Source organism: Rhinolophus sinicus, chromosome 4 (genome assembly GCF_057876585.1).
Source record: "Rhinolophus sinicus isolate RSI-liver-muscle chromosome 4, RSI-T2T, whole genome shotgun sequence".
Taxonomy (NCBI): domain Eukaryota; kingdom Metazoa; phylum Chordata; class Mammalia; order Chiroptera; family Rhinolophidae; genus Rhinolophus; species Rhinolophus sinicus.
This window is the reverse complement of record NC_142504.1, coordinates 63,468,512-63,485,632: the sequence shown is the minus strand read 5'-3', so window position 1 is coordinate 63,485,632 and position 17,121 is coordinate 63,468,512. Positions and strand designations below refer to the sequence as shown.

Here is a 17,121-nt window from a genome sequence, read left to right as displayed (position 1 = left end):
ATGCCTGAGTATCTTTTATCTGTTTCATTTCTTCTCTGCATAATTAATTAAGTGTCCAAACAGGAGGTCAAAAAGAGCAGAGATCAGAACCTTTGTGTTACAGCTCAGAATCCTGGATGTGCAGGGCTGTTTCTAAACGCCAGCCTGCCTTGCTCTTTGATGGGCATGTTGAGGCCCCAAGGCCCAGTGCTATGTGGTAGGAATGTGGGTCATTAGGATGCTTATAATGCCAATGGCAATTGCTCTGTCTCCCAAGGTGGGCCCTGTGATGAGCTGATGCCAATTGCAGAGTAAGTGTCATGGTGGGAGAGGCAAGAGGCCAGTTCTGTGCCCCCTGGGACTTGACCCACCTGAGTGACTAGGTAATGACCCTTCACCTCTGAGCTCCTTGATTTCATCTTGACTCACACAAGGGGATGGGGCTTGAGCTCTTCAGTATGAGAGCTTGTAAAATGTGAAAGGTGGGCGTTTGCCTTGAGTCGTCCTCTAAGGCTGCTATTCTGGGGAATGCCAAATAAGGAGATACATATATGGTTTGGGGGTGCAGGGAAGGGAATAGATTGTATTAAAAAAACCAGGAAATGTGAGACCTCTCCCTAGAAAATATGAGATCTGTTCACAAGGGAAGATAGGAAACCTGTCCGTTGTTTAGCTTTAGGTGGATGGACTGTGTTTGCTTTGACTGAGGTTTTTCATTGAAGGGTGAAGCAGGGTGGGAAGGGCCCTGGCATACTGTGTTTGCTTTGACTGAGGTTTTTCATTGAAGGGTGAAGCAGGGTGGGAAGGGCCCTGGCATGGGGACTTTTCTCAGAAAATCTGTTGGCTGCTCCACTGCCCTGTCAACTCAGACTTGGAGGTTGTTTCTCTCCCGAGAGAGGAGGTGTGTATGTGAATCCAGCTGGTTTGCCTTTGTCTGTTAGATGCACCCCACAAGGGGCTTTTGGGGATCAAGTCTTTGAAGAGGCCGGCCACTTCAACTGTACCTTAGGAAAGGCCCTTTGGCCAGTCCTCTGTGCTCCAGAAGAGATGATTTGCGGGTGTGGCTGTCGCCATGCCTTATTTCTTCCTGAGAAACAGAATGCGACCATTTCACTGTTACATCAGCTTTGAAGAGGTCCTTCATTTCTGTTTTGGGAACCGAAAATTCTGCGAGAGGTAAGCCAGACAGCTGACAGGAGGCGTCTGGTCTCAGGATTCCTCTCCTTCCTCCCAGGCTTAGTGTCTGCTGGGAGTTGCCCAAAGCCATCCTCTCAGTGTATATCCCTTGATTTTGAAAGGCACCTAATGAAATGGTTGTTGATGATTTTTTAAGAAACAACTTGTCAAACCTCTGTTCATGGCCCAGTGGCTGGACCCTGCCTGTGGCCACTCTGTTGTTGGCTTTGGGAGGGTGGTTTGCATCTCACTCTTGGCTCTGAAGGGAGGCTGCTGGCAGTGCTTCCTACTGGACTCCCAGGCCAAGCTCAGCTAGTGAGAGCAGAGCCTTGTGCTGGACACTTGGGCCACAAAGAAACACTTCTGGTCAATATTTCTTGGCATTAGTTTACTCTGAAATAATTCAGCTCCACAAGAGAAAAATATATGAAAACAAAAACTGTGGCATTTATGGGTTGAATGAACACGTGCATTTTTTTTTTTTTTGTCTTGAAAATGTACCTGACACAAAAATCCAGGCATATTACTGCATCTTGGGTGGGAGTGTGGGTCTATTCTTAAGGAACACCTCAACATTTCCGAAAAATGTTGTAGATCAAGAATGGTTCTGGACGGAGACCTCTGTTTTCTATTTTCCTTAATCTCTTTCTGTAACACTAAAGTACATTACTTACTACTTTGTGTTTTTCCCATCTCAGTTTATAATTTCCATGAAATGGCTCTTTCCTCTTGTCTTCAGGCATCATTATGTTTTTTTAAAATTTACTTTTCATTACAGTTGACATACAATATTAGTTTCAGGTGTACAACATAGTAATTAACATTTATATACCTTATGAAGTGATTACCCTGGTAAGTCTAGTACCCATCTGACACCATACATAGTTGTTTCAATATTATTGACTATATTGTCTATGTTGTACTTTATATCCTGTGACTATTTTTTTCTATTTTTCATTTACAGTTGGCATACAATATTATATTGGTTTCAAGTGTACAACACAGTGATTACACATTTATAACTTACAAAGTGATCACTCTGATAAATCCAGTATCCATCTGATACCATACATAGTTATTACAATACTACTGACTATTCCCTATGCTACATTCTATATCTCCAAGACTATTTTGTCACTACCAACTCGTACCTTTTAATCCCCTTCTTCCCTTTACCCATTCCCTGAAGCCCTCCAGTCCAGCAACCATTAACATATTCTCTGTACCTATGAGCTTGTTTCCGTTTGGTTTGTTCATTTATCCTGTTCTGTATTTCACATGTAAGTGAAATCATACAACGTTTGTCTTTCTCTGACTGACTTATTCCACTCAGCACAATACTCTCTAGGTCCATCCATTTGTTGCAGGTGGGAAGATTTCATTCTTTCTTATGGCTGAGTAATATTCCATTGTATATACGAGTATGTACCACTTCTTCCTTCATGTATTGATGGACGTTTAGGTTGCTTCCATATCTTGGCTATTGTAAATAATGCTGTAATTAACATATGGATGTATATGTCTTTTCAAATCAGTGTTCTGGGTTTCTTTAGATAAATACCCAGAAGTGGGATTACTGGATCCTTCTTTGTCTCTTCTTATAGCCTTTGTTTTAAAGTCTATTTTTTCTGGTATCAGTATTGCTATCACACTTTTTTTTTCATTTCTATTATCATGAAATATCTTTTTCCATCCCTTTATTTTCAGTTTGTGTGTGTCTTTCAATTTGAAGTGAGTGTCTTGTAGGCAGCATATGTAAGGGTCTTATTTTCTTATCCATGTAGCCAACCTATGTCTTTTGATTGGAGCACTTAATCCAGTTACATTGAAAGTAATTGTTGCTAGATATGTAGTTATTACCATTTTATTATCTTTTTTCTTTCGATTCATTTGATCTTGTTTTTCTTTTTCTTCTTCTTAAAGAAGTCCCTCTAACATTCCTTATAATACTGGTTTGGTGGTGACGAACTCCTTTATCGTTTTCTTGTCTGGGAAGTTCTTTATCTGTCATTTGATTATAAATGATAGTTTTGCTGGGTAGAGTAATCTTGGTTGTAGGTACTTGCTTTTCATCACTTTGAATATTTCCTGCCAATCTGTTCTGGTCTGCAATGTTGAGAAATCAGCTGACAGTCTTCTGAGAAGTCCCTTGTAGGTAACTATAATAACTGCTTTTATCTTGCTGCTTTTAAGATTCTCTCTGTGTCTTTAACCTTTGGCATTTAATTATGATGTGTCCTGGTGCTGGCCTCTTTGGGTTCATCTTGTTTGGGACTCTCTGTGCTTTCTGGGCTTGTATATCCATTTCCTTCACCCAGTTAGGGATGTTTTCTCATTATTTCTTCAAATAGTTTTTCAAGTGTTGGGCTTGAGGCTGCTTAGCAAGACATATGGGGCATACCAAGGCCAGATGCTGCTTATTTGGAGTTTGTGAACCTCTGAGAGATTTTAGGAAAGTCCACTGCATGAGCAAAGACAGGCCATTTGTATGGAAAAGGCTGTGGAAGAGGCTTGGGTGGGCCCGCAAGTTGGATGGGACAAGATCTCGGGGAATCACCAGTATGGGGTGAACTGTGTTAGCCAGGTTGATGAAAACTCAGATATGGAGCCCTCTTGCATGTACAGGCTGGGTTGTGGGAGGGCTCAATAAAGGAACAATGGCCTCTGTTAGCACTTCTGTCTGGGAGAAAGCTGCCCCTCCAGTCCTTGTCCTGAAGCAAGACATTTCAGTTCCTCCCCATTTGTCCCCGGTTCCTTTTGAGCACTCTGCCCCAGTATTGGAGTCAGAATGAGTGAATCCATCAGTGAGTAAGTCTGTGTGCGGTGCCTTTAAGAGGAACACCTGGCACTCCGGTTGTTCTCACCTCACTCAGCCACAATCTCCTCTGGTTTTCAGAGCCAGAAGTTATGGGGACTTCTCTTCCTGGCACTGGAACCCTGGGCTGGAGAGCTTGGTGTGGGGTTGGGACCCCGTGCTCCTCAGGGGGTCTTACGCAGCTGAGGTATCCCTCCTGACATTTAACTGCCACGTATGGGTGTGGGACCATCTTGTTTAGTGTCTCCGCCCTTCCTACCAGTCTCAACGTGGCTGCTTCTGTATATCCTTAGTTATGGTACTTCTGTTTAGCTAGACTTCAGGAGATTCTCAATGATGATTGTTCTGTAGTTTAGATATAATTTTGATGTGGTCGAGAGAGCAGGCGAGCACAGCATTTACCTACTCTTCCATCTTGACTGGTACTATTGTTTTTGTGTTTTAAATGGCTCTACTTCACTGGACCCAGCCAGCTGGAGCCAGTCTTGTTTCAGAGAAAGGAAGGAAGAGTGTGATCAGGACCAAATATCTTCTTTTACCTTAAAGAGAAAGTGAGAATATTGTGAAGATTAAGAATAAATGTGCCTCCTTTTCCTGGCTCTGGTGGCTGAAGCTAGCCAGAGAGTAGTTTTAGGGCAGAAGTTAGTGAACAGGGACTGAGCAGGGTTTAATAAATATTGTAAACCATAAAAAAAAAAAAAAAAAAGAATAAATGTGCCTCACTTGTGATGTTTTAGTCTTCTGCCATTTATGTATCCCCCACTTCTTGGGAGGTCCTTGCTACCTGTTACTTTTCAGAAATACATGCACTCTGCCTCTTCTTACTCTGCCTCTTACGAGCTCAGTGTTCCTAAACTGTAGCCTCTGAACTTAGTGTTGCATAAACTGCTGAAAATGTGTCAGGGACATGGCATTCAGGAGATGGTTTGGAGTTAGTGATATCATCAGCTCCACAGGACCATACTTTATCACTTTGGAAAGCCACGTGTGGATTCCTCAAATGCTTTGACCTGCAGGGTATGGTATGTATAGGAAGAACTCCACTAGCACCTTCTGTGAACACCTATGCTTATTAATTCTCTTCAGTGTCTTTCCTTTGAGTGAACTATTTTTATGAAGGCTATTTTCCTTTGTGGGGGGCATAATATTAATACTCAGTCTTCTTTCTTTGAAGCACTGGACTTTGTGTTGAGCTGTGTTTTGTGAGACTCTGGAAAAGGCATGTACTTACTAGAACTGAGGGTGAAAGAACTGGATGTGGTCTGTCATCTGCGCTTGTTTCTTCCTTGGCATGGGGAAGGGTTGGCTCAGTGAGCCCTCCAATTCCTGGCTGTGGGTCACTGGCTGTTTCCACACACAGAAATGGGCCCAAGAGAGTTAAAATTATGCTGAGAAGAAGAGGTGAGTTTTTTGAAATTCTCTGCCTTATGAACTGGAGTTTTTAGTTTTTCTTGGCTGTGGTGTGATAACTTTGCTTCCTAAGAGACTGAGCACCAGGGGATAGATAAACCTTGGAGATAATGTTCAGGTTTCCTGAGTGATTTATGAGGAGTAGGAATAAATAATAAGATCTTGAATATAGATTTCAGGAGAGCATGATAGGTTTTTGTAATGAATGAAGTTTTTATTTTGTACTCTCAAGTAATTTAACTGATTTGAATATTTTAAAATATCCCTTTTCAAAATGTAAAATAAACACAACTTTAGTTAATTTTTGTGTGATAAAAACAATTATTTGTCTTTTAAGGATAGCAGAAACAATATAGTTATGCATTCAACTTTTATTTTAAACATCTTATTTTAAACATGCTTAAAAAATTCATCAGTTTAAAAATAAAAAATCTTAAAGAACTTTTGAGATAGGTTGTCAGGGAGTTGGATTAGCATTTTGTTCCAGAATTGGAGCTGGGTTATTTGAGCTGTACAAGTCTTGTGTTTTTGTTGTTGTTTTGTTTTGTCACCCCACTAAACTGTACAGGTTTTTCCATTTTGGTTGGGAGTGAATTATTGACACAAATGGAAAATTAAGAATGACTCACAGATTCTTGCTTTGGAAAATTTCTTAGGGAATTTTTTGTTTTTAACTTTTAGCTGTTAGATAGCTAAATGCCAGAGAAGTGGCAAGGATTTTTGGCAGAAAAACTACTGAGCAACATTTCTGAGCACTGACTCAGGTTCACAGGTAAAATGAAATAACCAGTACTGGAAAAATTGTGCATTAATCATTTGGGGGTAATGCATGTGGCTAAGTGTCTTCCACCTATTTTAAAATTAATTTTGAGGTTCTAAGCTCTGCACTGAAGGCTTGTATAAATTATGTTGCTTTGGTCTTATTGCAGTAACTACAGATTGGCAAATCATAACTTTTAAAATTAGGCTTATATCAAAAAATGTTAAGGCCCTCCCATATGCCACATGCTCTGCAGTCTTGGGGATGGCAGGATGATGGTGATGTGGTTCTTTCCCACAGTTGCTCATAGTTAAGTGGGAGAAATGAATTTTTGCTTATGGGTGGATGACGCAGATAGGGAGGGATGTTCTGATGTACAGTTATGTATGCATTTAATATATATATATATATATATATCCCCATGTTTAATTAATTACTAAATTAAATTTATTTTCTATTGCTGCATAACAAATTACCATAAACTTAGTACCTTAAACAAACACCCATGTATTATATCACAGTTTCCATGGGTTGGGAGTCTGAGCATAGCTTAGCTGGTTCTCTGCTCGGGCTCTCAGAAGGCTGCAGTCAAGGTGTTGGCCCAGCTGTGTTCTCCTCTAGAAGTGTGAATGAGCAAGAATCCACCTCTCAGCTCATTCAAGTTGTTAGCAGAATTCATTTCCTTGTAGCTCTTGGACTTATGTCCCTGTTTTCTTTCTGGCTGTCAGCAGGGGGCTTGCTCTCAGAACATAGGAGCCCCTATAGTTTCTTGCTATGTGACCCCTTCACAAGCTCTGTCATGACATGGCAGCTCACTTTTTCAAAGCCAGAAAGTGAGTCTCTCACCCTGTAGTCTGCTGAGATGGAGTCTTATATAGTGTAACCTGATTAAGGGAATGACATCCCATTAATTTTGCCATATTCTGTTGGTTAGAAGCAAGTCACAGATTCTGCCTACGCTTAAGAGAAGGGGATTATACAAAGGCATGACCTGTTGGGGATCACCTTAGAATTCTACCCACCACAGTACATTTCTGGTTATTCCACTGACTTCTGTTCCCGTGAAATCTAAACATTTAAATCCTAGGAAAACTGATGAGAGCCATCCCAGTTGAAGAATAAAATCTATCATCTGGAAAATATGAAGTGGATTATTTTCTCTCAGTAGGTAGAAAACAGGAGGAGAAAGTAATATTTGTAGGTTTGCTATATTGATAGGAAGGAGTTACATAAAAACAGTGAAATATTTGGCTCATGTGTTCAGGGTGGACCTCCATGGTAATTTCACAGTATCCTCTGGCTAGACACTCACTGTTTTTCATCCGGATGTCCTAGCATTGGCTGATCACTCAGGAGTGACATATGGCAGGAACACACTTTGAGAGACAAGTCTCCTGGAGAGTACACTGCAGCACACAAACTGGACAGATGGTGGCTTATTCAACCTTGGACAGGAGTGTAATCCTATACATTGGCAGGCCGGGTACTGAGATGTGCTTTGGTATCTGAGGCAGAGCTGACTGAGTTTACCTGAAACTGCTTTGTAAGATGTGAGGTGGTCACCTGACGTTACCTGGAATGGCTTGATACACACAGAATATACTCATCAAGTTGGGATGAGGATGCTGTTGACAGATTGTATGAACTGGAACTGGACAAAGTCTGGAACACTAAACGGAGGATGTTCTACCAATAGAGTGGAGGGCAGGTATAAAGACAGCCTTGTAGACAGAATCACAGATGTTATCACCCTATCTAGGTCTTCACTAAGCAGTGGTTCGTGTTGCTCCCACAAAATGAAACATGTATTTCATGGGAGGAAAAAGGTGCTGCTGGGCCTTCCTCCTTTTATAGTTAAGGATGGGTGGATCTGTGTGGTCACACAATAACTTGGATTAAAATGGGGGGGGGGGGGCGGCCCGGTGGCTCAGGTGGTTGGAGCTCCATGCTCCTAACGCCGAAGGTTGCCGGTTGCTGGGTCAACTCCTCGACTCCCGCAAGGGATGGTGGTCTCCGCCCCCTGCAACTAACAATGGCAACTGGACCTGGAGCTGAGCTGCACCCTCCACAAACTAAGATTGAAAGGACAACAACTTGACTTGGAGAAAATGTCCTGAAAGTACACACTGTTCCCCAATAAAGTCTTGTTCCCCTTCCCCAGTAAAAAAAAAAAAAAAAAAAAAAAAAAAAGGAAAGAAAATGAAAACAGTTTTTTAACAGTCATACTTAACAAGTTTATGATTAAAAAAAACCACCCAAATCCAATAAAGACATTGTTAGTTATTTGTTTGTGGCTCCTCATTGAAGAAAAGTCCTGTGTGTTTGGAGGAACAAGTATGTATCTTTTGATTAGAAGATAAAAACTCAGTGCCCCTGTGGCTTCTAGAGAGCTTATAGGTTTTGTCCTCAGCTCAGTCACATCCCTTAGTTTTTACTATAATTCTCTCTTTTTCTCTTTGTTATTTGATGCTTATCCTGGTATTCTTATTTTATTCATTTTTGTATTTGTGCCTTTAATTGTGACAGTCTTCAAATATTTTTTTGGAACTTGGGGAAGGGGATGGTACACTATGAGGAACCAAGGAATGGTTCACTGAAATTCTTTATTTTTCCTTTTAGCAGTTCAAACTCTATATTTGTAATCAAACTGCTGTCTCCTGATACGACCAGTTTTAAGAGCCAACATCAGTTTTCATACTTAAAAGGTGAGTAGAACTTAAGACTCTTCTTTTTTATAATGTTTGTGAAACAGAGCGTGTCACAGCACTAACCATTCTGAGATGGTGTTTTTTCGCAAGGAAGTTGTACCAACTTCTAGGTGTAAAAACTGTTACTAAGTTAGCTTTTTCTGATAAGAGGGAAGTTGCATGATATCAGATTCAAATGATTTCTTTGTTTAATACACAATTATATTCATAGTAGTCTGTGAATGTATATAAAAATTTCTGGATTTATTAAAATACTTGAAGAAAAATAATTTTACTATTCACCTTGTATTTATTGCTGAGTCTGAGCATTTAATGCCCAGATACTTAAAAACATTTAAGATCAGTGAGAAATGGGATTCTTTAGTTCTCATTCTAAATTCTCTGTTTTGCTTGGTTTCATAAAGGGGATAATAATGGGGTTGCCATGAAAAATAAATGAGCCACCGTACTTAATACAGCACTTGGAATATAGCACACACTAAATAAATGTCAGTTCTTTTCTCTGTCTCAGCTATTGTGACACCAAGTGGGCAGGGTTTTCTTTGCGTTGGTAGCACAGATGGTCTGTACAAGGAAGTGGGGGTTGACCTCCTAATTTGCTGCAATTGGTTTTATGTTTGTGTGCCTGTGTGTTTCTTTTTGGAGGGTGGAATTTAAATGGCCACGCCTTAGGGCTTCTGGAAATAGAAGCTTAGATGACACCTATGTGTTTTGGTTATCTCTGGACATCGTTAGACTCAAAGCCCATTTCAGAGCCAGCCCCTGTGGGCAACATTCAGAGAAGGTACCAGGAGGGTGCCAGGAGCATGCTCCTCTGTGTCAGCCTCCCTCCAGCAGCTTTTCACCTTAGACATGCCTTGTCACCTCTCTGGGCCTCTGTTTTGTCAACTCTTAAGTGGTTTTAGTGGTTCTTGTCTTGCCTAATTGCCAGGCTGTGGGGAACATTGAATGAAGAAATATATGAGAATCTTCAGGAAAGTAAGAAATTGTATAAAATACAGGGTGCACCTTTTTCCGAAATTTTTAATGTGCCAGGTATAAGTCATTGTTCATGTCAAATCCCTTATTAAACTATAAGCTTTATAAGGGCAAATATCTCCCTCCCTCCCACTTATTTATTTATTTTTCTCCAGGGCCTAAAATAGTTCCTGGTATATAGGAGTTCAATACAACTTTTGTCAAATGAAATAAATTGATGAAGTTACCCCCTAGAGGCTCTTTTAGCTTTTTTACTTATGGTTGGTGTTGGAAATAGATGAGGCAATTAGAGAATCTGGAGGGATTTATGTGCTTCCTCACTGAGGTGCACAGACCCTTGACTTGAAATGGACTTTGCACAGTTTGGAACCTTCTGAAAATTGTAGGTGCTAAGAAGCATGCAGTATGTAAAAACCACACTCTGAGTCAATGTTGGATGCAATTCCTGTGTGTTGCTGAGTGTGTGCAGTTCACGTGTTTCTTTTCTGAGTGGATTTCACGATCAGATATCTGAAAACTTGGAGCCTATTTGATGGGCTCTCACAGGGCGGATGGTAAGCTATCCTAGGGAGCTTTTAGGCTGTGTGCCTCACGAATGTTCAGTGACTGATGAAATACTTCTCATTCATGTTATTCTTTATTACTTGACAGGATAGCATGATGTTTGAGACTCCCTTATTTTCCCTGACTTGGTGAATGTTGATGAGTTGGGCTATTTTTTTTCCATAATTTGGCACACCTACCACCAGCTTAAAGTGGGAGGTGGCAACTCATCTCTACCAGAAGAGTATGGGCACAGTTTAGTTTCTCTTTCATCATCTCAGATACTGTCCTCTTTGACTTTATGCACCAAAAACTAAAACTGTCCTGTTGGATGGAATTTTACTGCATATCTGAATACACCACTGGACTATGCCCCTAAAGACTATGCAGCTTGATTTACAAAATTTTGACAAAAGTAGAAATAATTCTGGCAAATTATGTAAGTACCCAACTCCCCCCCCCCCCCCCCCCCGCATATATGGGGTTATCTCATTCTGTCAGCTATTTTAGGCAACTTTCAAAATTGGTAATGGAAAACTTTTCTTGACTACATTACTGTATATGGATTTTACATTAAATAAAAAGCTATGTTGCTCCTTCTGAACGTCACAGCAGTTAAAGAACAGATCCCTGTCTGCAGAACTACATGTCACTTTGCACATCTTGGGTCATTTTCAGGCTCATACTTGGATTCTGAAGTGTTGTAAGAACTTTCACACCTCTAAAATAGGTTCCTACAATTGACTGTCCTGGAATTTATATTTGCTCTGTTACTTGTAAAATTCTGCCCCTTAAATCTCACAGCTGAGTGGTGAGATGTTCCTAAGTGCTGATAAGATGGACAGGTAGCCTTACCACTCTGCTCCATCTCCTTGGCTGGGAAGGCCCAATGAGGTCTAAATTTTTGCATTAACTGCAGAATATGCCTGTCTTTCTGTACAGTGGATTTTTTTGGACTAGGTTTTAAAATGGGATTGGGTTCCCATGTTTAGGTTGTTATTAAGTGTATTTTAAAATCTTGACCTCCTTGATAAATCTGAAGACATGTGCTTCTTTGCCATACCACATTTGTAAGGTGTAGTCAGAAACACAGCCTTTGGCTCAAATCCTGTCCTTGCCACTTTTATCCACTTATTACTCTGGGAAGTCCTAACCCTGTTTGAGTCTCAGCTTTTCTCATCTTTAAACGGAATGATATTTATCTTGTGGAATTCTTGTAAAGATGCCTAATTCAGCATTTGATGCACAGTAGGAGCTCAATAAAATGTCAGTTATTATTTTCTATCCAAATGCTAGTTCTTACCCGAGGACCATGTGCTGACAGGATCAGAGGAAGAGAGAGAGTAGGGGTGTGGATCTCTCTGTCCTCTTTCAGGATTAAGGAGGTTTGCTGAGGAATTTCATGAGGCATCTTGCTGGAGCCAGGTGTGGTGAAGTGCTGGTGCTGGTGACTCAGCTGAGCACAAAGCTGCTGGGATGTAGGTAAAAAAATCATTAATTCAAGCTTTTTGCACCATTTCCTGTTCTGTTCATTGAAGAATGAAACTTCAAACTTAGATCTAGTCTACTCTCTGACAGACAAGAAAAGTTTAGATGGGGGAAAATCCCACCTGTCTTTTGTTTTTTCTGAGATCCTTAAGGGATCTGAAGTGAATGGTGAGGACCAAGGAGACATATGAAAGCCTTTCAGTATGAGACCTGTGGTCCCAGTGGGGAGATGCTCCAGCAGTTAAACAATTACTTTAGGTACAGGTGATGCATCTTCTACCTGAACTTCCTGTCTTTGTGTTAACTTTAAACTTTTAAGGTAAACCAAAGAGGGTCAATAGTGCTAGGAGAAATGTTACCTTTAAGTGTTGGTCCCTGCTGTCTACACTGGTAAATAAAGTAATGCTTATTTTTCTCTTGATGTATCCTCCGTACTGTACAATAACTGTGATGTGTTGTGATGTGTTGAGGGTTCCCTAACTTGAAGGAGGATTTAAACTCTGCCTTAGTTAGGTTAGAATCATTCAGAGGCTGCACTAAGACTTCTCATCTGTGTGAGAAGCTGGGCATGGTGGGTCGGTGCCTCTCTGGCCTTCTATGTTGTCATCAGGGCAGTATGCCAAGGTTCCTAGTGGGTGGGTCCTGGGACAGATCTTACATAGACTAGTTCCAGGGTTCCCCTAGCTTCTGAAAGAGTTTCTGGGTTTTCCAGGCCTCATTCAGGCTCTCCCTCCTGCCCCGCCCCTTATCTATGTAACATCAGGGGACTGCTTTCCTTTCATTCTTCAACGTGAAGGTTAAGAGTGGCACTGAGAAAATTTGAAACTCAGCAAGTGCATCAGGGATGCCATGTGCCATGTTTGACTTAGGAAAAATCAGCAGCGCAAAGAAGGCCAGCAGGCACGAACACCACTTTTAGAGGCTGGGAAGAGAAACTTGTTACCTCTGTCATTTCTGTCTGTAACCTGGGAACTTGGGAGATTTTCTCTGTCTATGTGTTGGATTCTGTCCTTCTATTATTAGACCATGTTATTTCTTATTTAGTAGACATTCAGAGTTGTATCAGAAAAAGAGCTGCACTTTTTGCTTTAAAATCAAACCTACTAGCAGCTTCATCAATGGATGCCTAGCACAGTAGTGTCAAACTGCTAAAAAGCTAGCAAATTTTCCACCAAAAAATTTTGTGGGGGAGGTATGAGTGGTGGGTGTGGGGAAGAGTATAAAAATAAACCTTTCAGAGATTTGGGTTGTTGGTGGCATGTGTATTTTTCCATGGTGCGGGAAGTTAGAAATAGCATTGCTTTTTATGGGATCCTCAGCAGCAGCTCACAAACTTGGCATCGTGGGCTTAGTCCCTCTGTGTGGGTCAGGCAGCTTCTGTAGCCTGCAGGGTGGGGGCAGTACCTGGCAGAATGCTCTGGCACTGTCTCTGTCTGTCTTCCTGCTTCCCTGCTTCCTGCTTAGTCTCACCCGGATGAATAGCACTCAAGTATAAAATGTGCTTACGAAGGTCAGGTTCTTGGGATGACTTGCCTGTGGCAACTGATGCCAGTTGTAACAGACTGCGTCTCAGTGGTCCCCACAGGTCACATTGGTACATGTGTGAGGGCAGTCACTGGGAGTAGGAATCATAATCTGGGATGTGGGGAGGGCTGCTGTGTGTCAGACTGGCTGAATATCTTGAGTCTGTGTGAGATGATCTCTTCTTAGTGTCTTGATATCAGTAGGGTTGATGGGCCACTTCTTCAAAAGGAGTCCTTATGGATTCTTGAAATTTGTTAGAATTATATAATTCTTACAAATAGAGGTAAGTTGCCAAGTGTTTCTCAAATTCAATGCAGAAAGGAAACAGAAGGAGGCAGCCACTGGGACAGAGGTTTTTAACCCTCAGGGAACCCAGGACATATGTGAATTTCTTGAAATTGTGCCTGTTCTTACAGACAAAGCCAGGGCTTTAATGGGATTCTCAGTAAGATTTTGACCTCCAAAAAGGTTAAGAGTGTTTTCAGTAGAGCATGAGATGTGAAGTTCATTTAATTTGGAAAAATCAGTTTGGAAATGTAATGAGTGTGGGCAGAGGGAGACATTGACAGGATTGAAAAGACAGAGGGAGGAGAGAGATCCAGTTATAAATTGTGAACCTAACAACACAAAAGGGGACTCTTGGAGGTTTCTACTGGGGTTTTTCTTTGTAGGCTTTCTTCTTGAACTTCATATAATATTTGTTTTTGTGTTGGGGATGATTCTTGCTGAAGACTGGCAGTGCTTGGTTAACTTTGCAAGCTCAGTGCTTGGGAGAGATTCCTGCTGCACACAGGGTGTCTAGGGTCTGCGTGGCTTCAGCCTGAAATTTAATAAATGTTTCCTACTTCTTTTCCTGTGCTCTCCTTTGCCATAGTTCTGCATCTGGGGATTAAGGTAGGGAAGTCGGGGCCTGCTTGTCTAGAATACATTGGAGGACACGTCAGGTAACAAGTGCTTCATTTCAGCTTCCACCACACGCTGTGAACTTTGGCACTACTCAGCAGTGCTCTGCTTTAGTGCCTTCAGTTTGACCAGGCCAGTCATGTTTGGGAGATGGGATGACTGAATAAATGTACATGTAATTTACAAACAAAACATTACAGCTGCCACATGATAGTGTAGAGAGAGTGCCTAGGACACAGGTCAGGAGTGGTGCTCACACTACCTGGGCTACATAGTCCACTTAGGAACAGAAGTTTTTCTACTGAATCTATAGATAACGTTAGAAGAGCCAGGAAGCCATGGTGCAGCTGGGCTGTCATTTACGATGATCATTTCTCTGTCTTTCAGAGCAGAATGTAAGGTGATTCTTTGAAGATGGGGTGTTAGGGCAGGGAAGACTCATCCTAAACACCCTGCAACCTCAGTCTACATTTACTTTTTTAAAGTTGCAGAGTTGCTATTTGTTACACCAGTTTTGTTCTGTTCTAATATTTTATCTGCTGTTACATTCTAAGAACGATGATATTTTTGGCTTTATTTCTAGACTTGAGCTGAGCTGCGTTTACCTAGTACAGTTACGAGGCAGAGTTCTATTTCCTGTGGTGTTAGTCTGGCAACTGCCACATGTCCCATCACGTCACTCCTTATCTCTCTGTACCTCCTTTAATTTCATAAAAATGAGGAAATACACTGAGATTCTTGAATCATTTCATAAAAAGTTGTTTCACAGATCCAGATGGATTTCTGAAGTGTTTTTTAGTGCTTTGCAAGATATAAGGATGCGTTTGAGTCAGCATTAAAGAACTTGTTGCCACTTAGTATTGTGATATTTAAGTCAGTTACCTAGTTTTTAATCTTTAATTGGTTTTCAAATGTTCTGCTTCTCTCTGTCTCTCTCTTTTTAAAATTGTGGTAAAATATGCATAACATGAAGAGCTTGGAACTCACGTGTACTATTGGTGGGAATGAAAAATGGTCCAGCTGCTATCTGGAAAACAGTATATTTTAACCATTTTTAAGTGTACAGTTTGGTGGTATTAAGTACATTCACAGTGTTGTGCAACTATCACCACGATGTATCCCCAAAGTTATTTTCATCTTGAAAAACTAAAACTCTGTACCCATGAACACTAACTCCCCATTTCCACCTGCCCCCAGCCCCTGGCAACCACTGTTCTCCTTTCTGTCTCTATGAATTTGACTATTCTAGTAATTTCATGTAAGTTGCATCATACAGTATTTGTGTTTTTATGTTGGGTTTATTTCATAATGCCATCAAGGTTTATCCGCGTTGTAGCATGTGTCACAATTTCCTTCCTTTTTAAGACTGAATAATGTTCCATTGTATGGATAGGCCAAATTTTGTTTATCCATTTATTTATTGATGGACACTTGGCTTGCTTCCACCTTATGGCTATTGTGAATAATTCTGTTATGAACATGGGTGTACAAAAATCTCTTTGAGTCTCTGCTTTCAGTTCTTTTGGGTATCCTCATTTTTTTTTTTTTTTAAATTAAACTCTCCAAACTTATTTTTTAAAACATACTCTTGATTTTGATACCATTAGGAATCCAAAAGAAAGGTATATTGAAGTGTGGAAGTGACATTTGAAACTACAAGATTTACAAATATGAACTAATTAAAGGGAAGTAAAAGACAGGATAGAATTGAGAGCTATACTGTATTGTAGAGGTAATAAATGTTATAAGAGGCTGGTGAACCTCTAATACATGTTTAGGAGCAAGGCATTATTTTTCAGACAAGACTCCAGGAAGAGCCAGATAGCCAACTTCCAGGAATGGCCCACTTGGCCTACAAGTTGCTGTCATGTCATCAGGGCTGCTGATAGGGATGACTGTCAGGAAATGTGAAGAAATGGAAAAAATGGGAAAGTATCTGGGCAGATTGTTGTTTTTCTGAAAATTGGAAAAAATTTAAATTGTGACCTTTTAAAATAATAATACATTATTTATGATAAGAATTCTGCAAGATTTTTATGGGAATGACCTATAACAACCACATGCAATAGGAAGGTTTTCATGTTAAGTTTATGGTATTAAATTATTGCAGAGCCTTCTGTTGGTATGACATCTTATAAGGGTAGGCTCACCCTCAGGAGCCTACCTATTATGCCTAAATTTTATTTCGTGCATGAAATATCCCATCAAATCATGGAGTAAAACTAATGTGAGAGAGAATAGAGAACCTTGTCTGAATCTGGGCAAATCTTGGTGTTCAAAAGCATGTGGAGATGCTTATAAATCACCAAGACAAAGAAGCTGTTGTTGGAAGAGGAGCAGTGGGAAAATAAGAAGGATCACAACCAGTTGTTTTTGATAAAATTTATCTTTAACACGCACAGAGCTCCAGTTCTGTGCTGGCCACTCTACAGGGGACTTAGGCACAAAGATAAATGGAAAACAGGCCCTGCATAACAGAGGGACTCATGATCTGATGGAGGAGACCCACAAGTATGTCTTTGGTCGTAGTCCATAGTAACATGTGCTTAGCACGTTGTGCTGACGGGATCCAGGGCACAGTACTTGTCTGCACCTACCTAGGAAGTTTGTGGATATGCTCATAGAGGTGGTGACATTTGAAGTGTGTCTTAAAGCATGAACTGTAGTTTTCATGCTTTAAGGTGGACAAATAAAAGTAGAGAGCATTCTGAGTACGGGGAAAGGCTCACACAAATACATAGATATGAGAAAACTAAGAGTACATTAGGGGAATAACAAATGCACTGGGATGTAGGGTGCTTGGGAAGAAAGATGAGAGATAAAGATAAAGTTGGAAG

General features: G+C 40.7%; 1 protein-coding gene across 11 annotated transcripts in view; it reads left to right on the top strand.

Annotated features, from left to right (window-relative positions):
- LDLRAD4 (low density lipoprotein receptor class A domain containing 4) overlaps positions 1-17,121 on the top strand; it is a 612,879-nt gene that overhangs the window by 80,387 nt on the left and 515,371 nt on the right. For 5 of the 11 annotated variants that reach the window (XM_074340417.2, XM_074340425.2, XM_074340427.2 and 2 more), the window contains exon 2: positions 8,760-8,845. The exons of 3 other annotated variants lie outside the window; for them this stretch is intronic. The gene's annotated coding sequence lies outside the window, so the exon portion shown is untranslated. The remainder of the gene's footprint in view (positions 1-8,759; positions 8,846-17,121) is intronic. 3 more of the 11 variants (XM_074340426.2, XM_088797889.1, XM_074340420.2) reach the window with 1 other exon arrangement.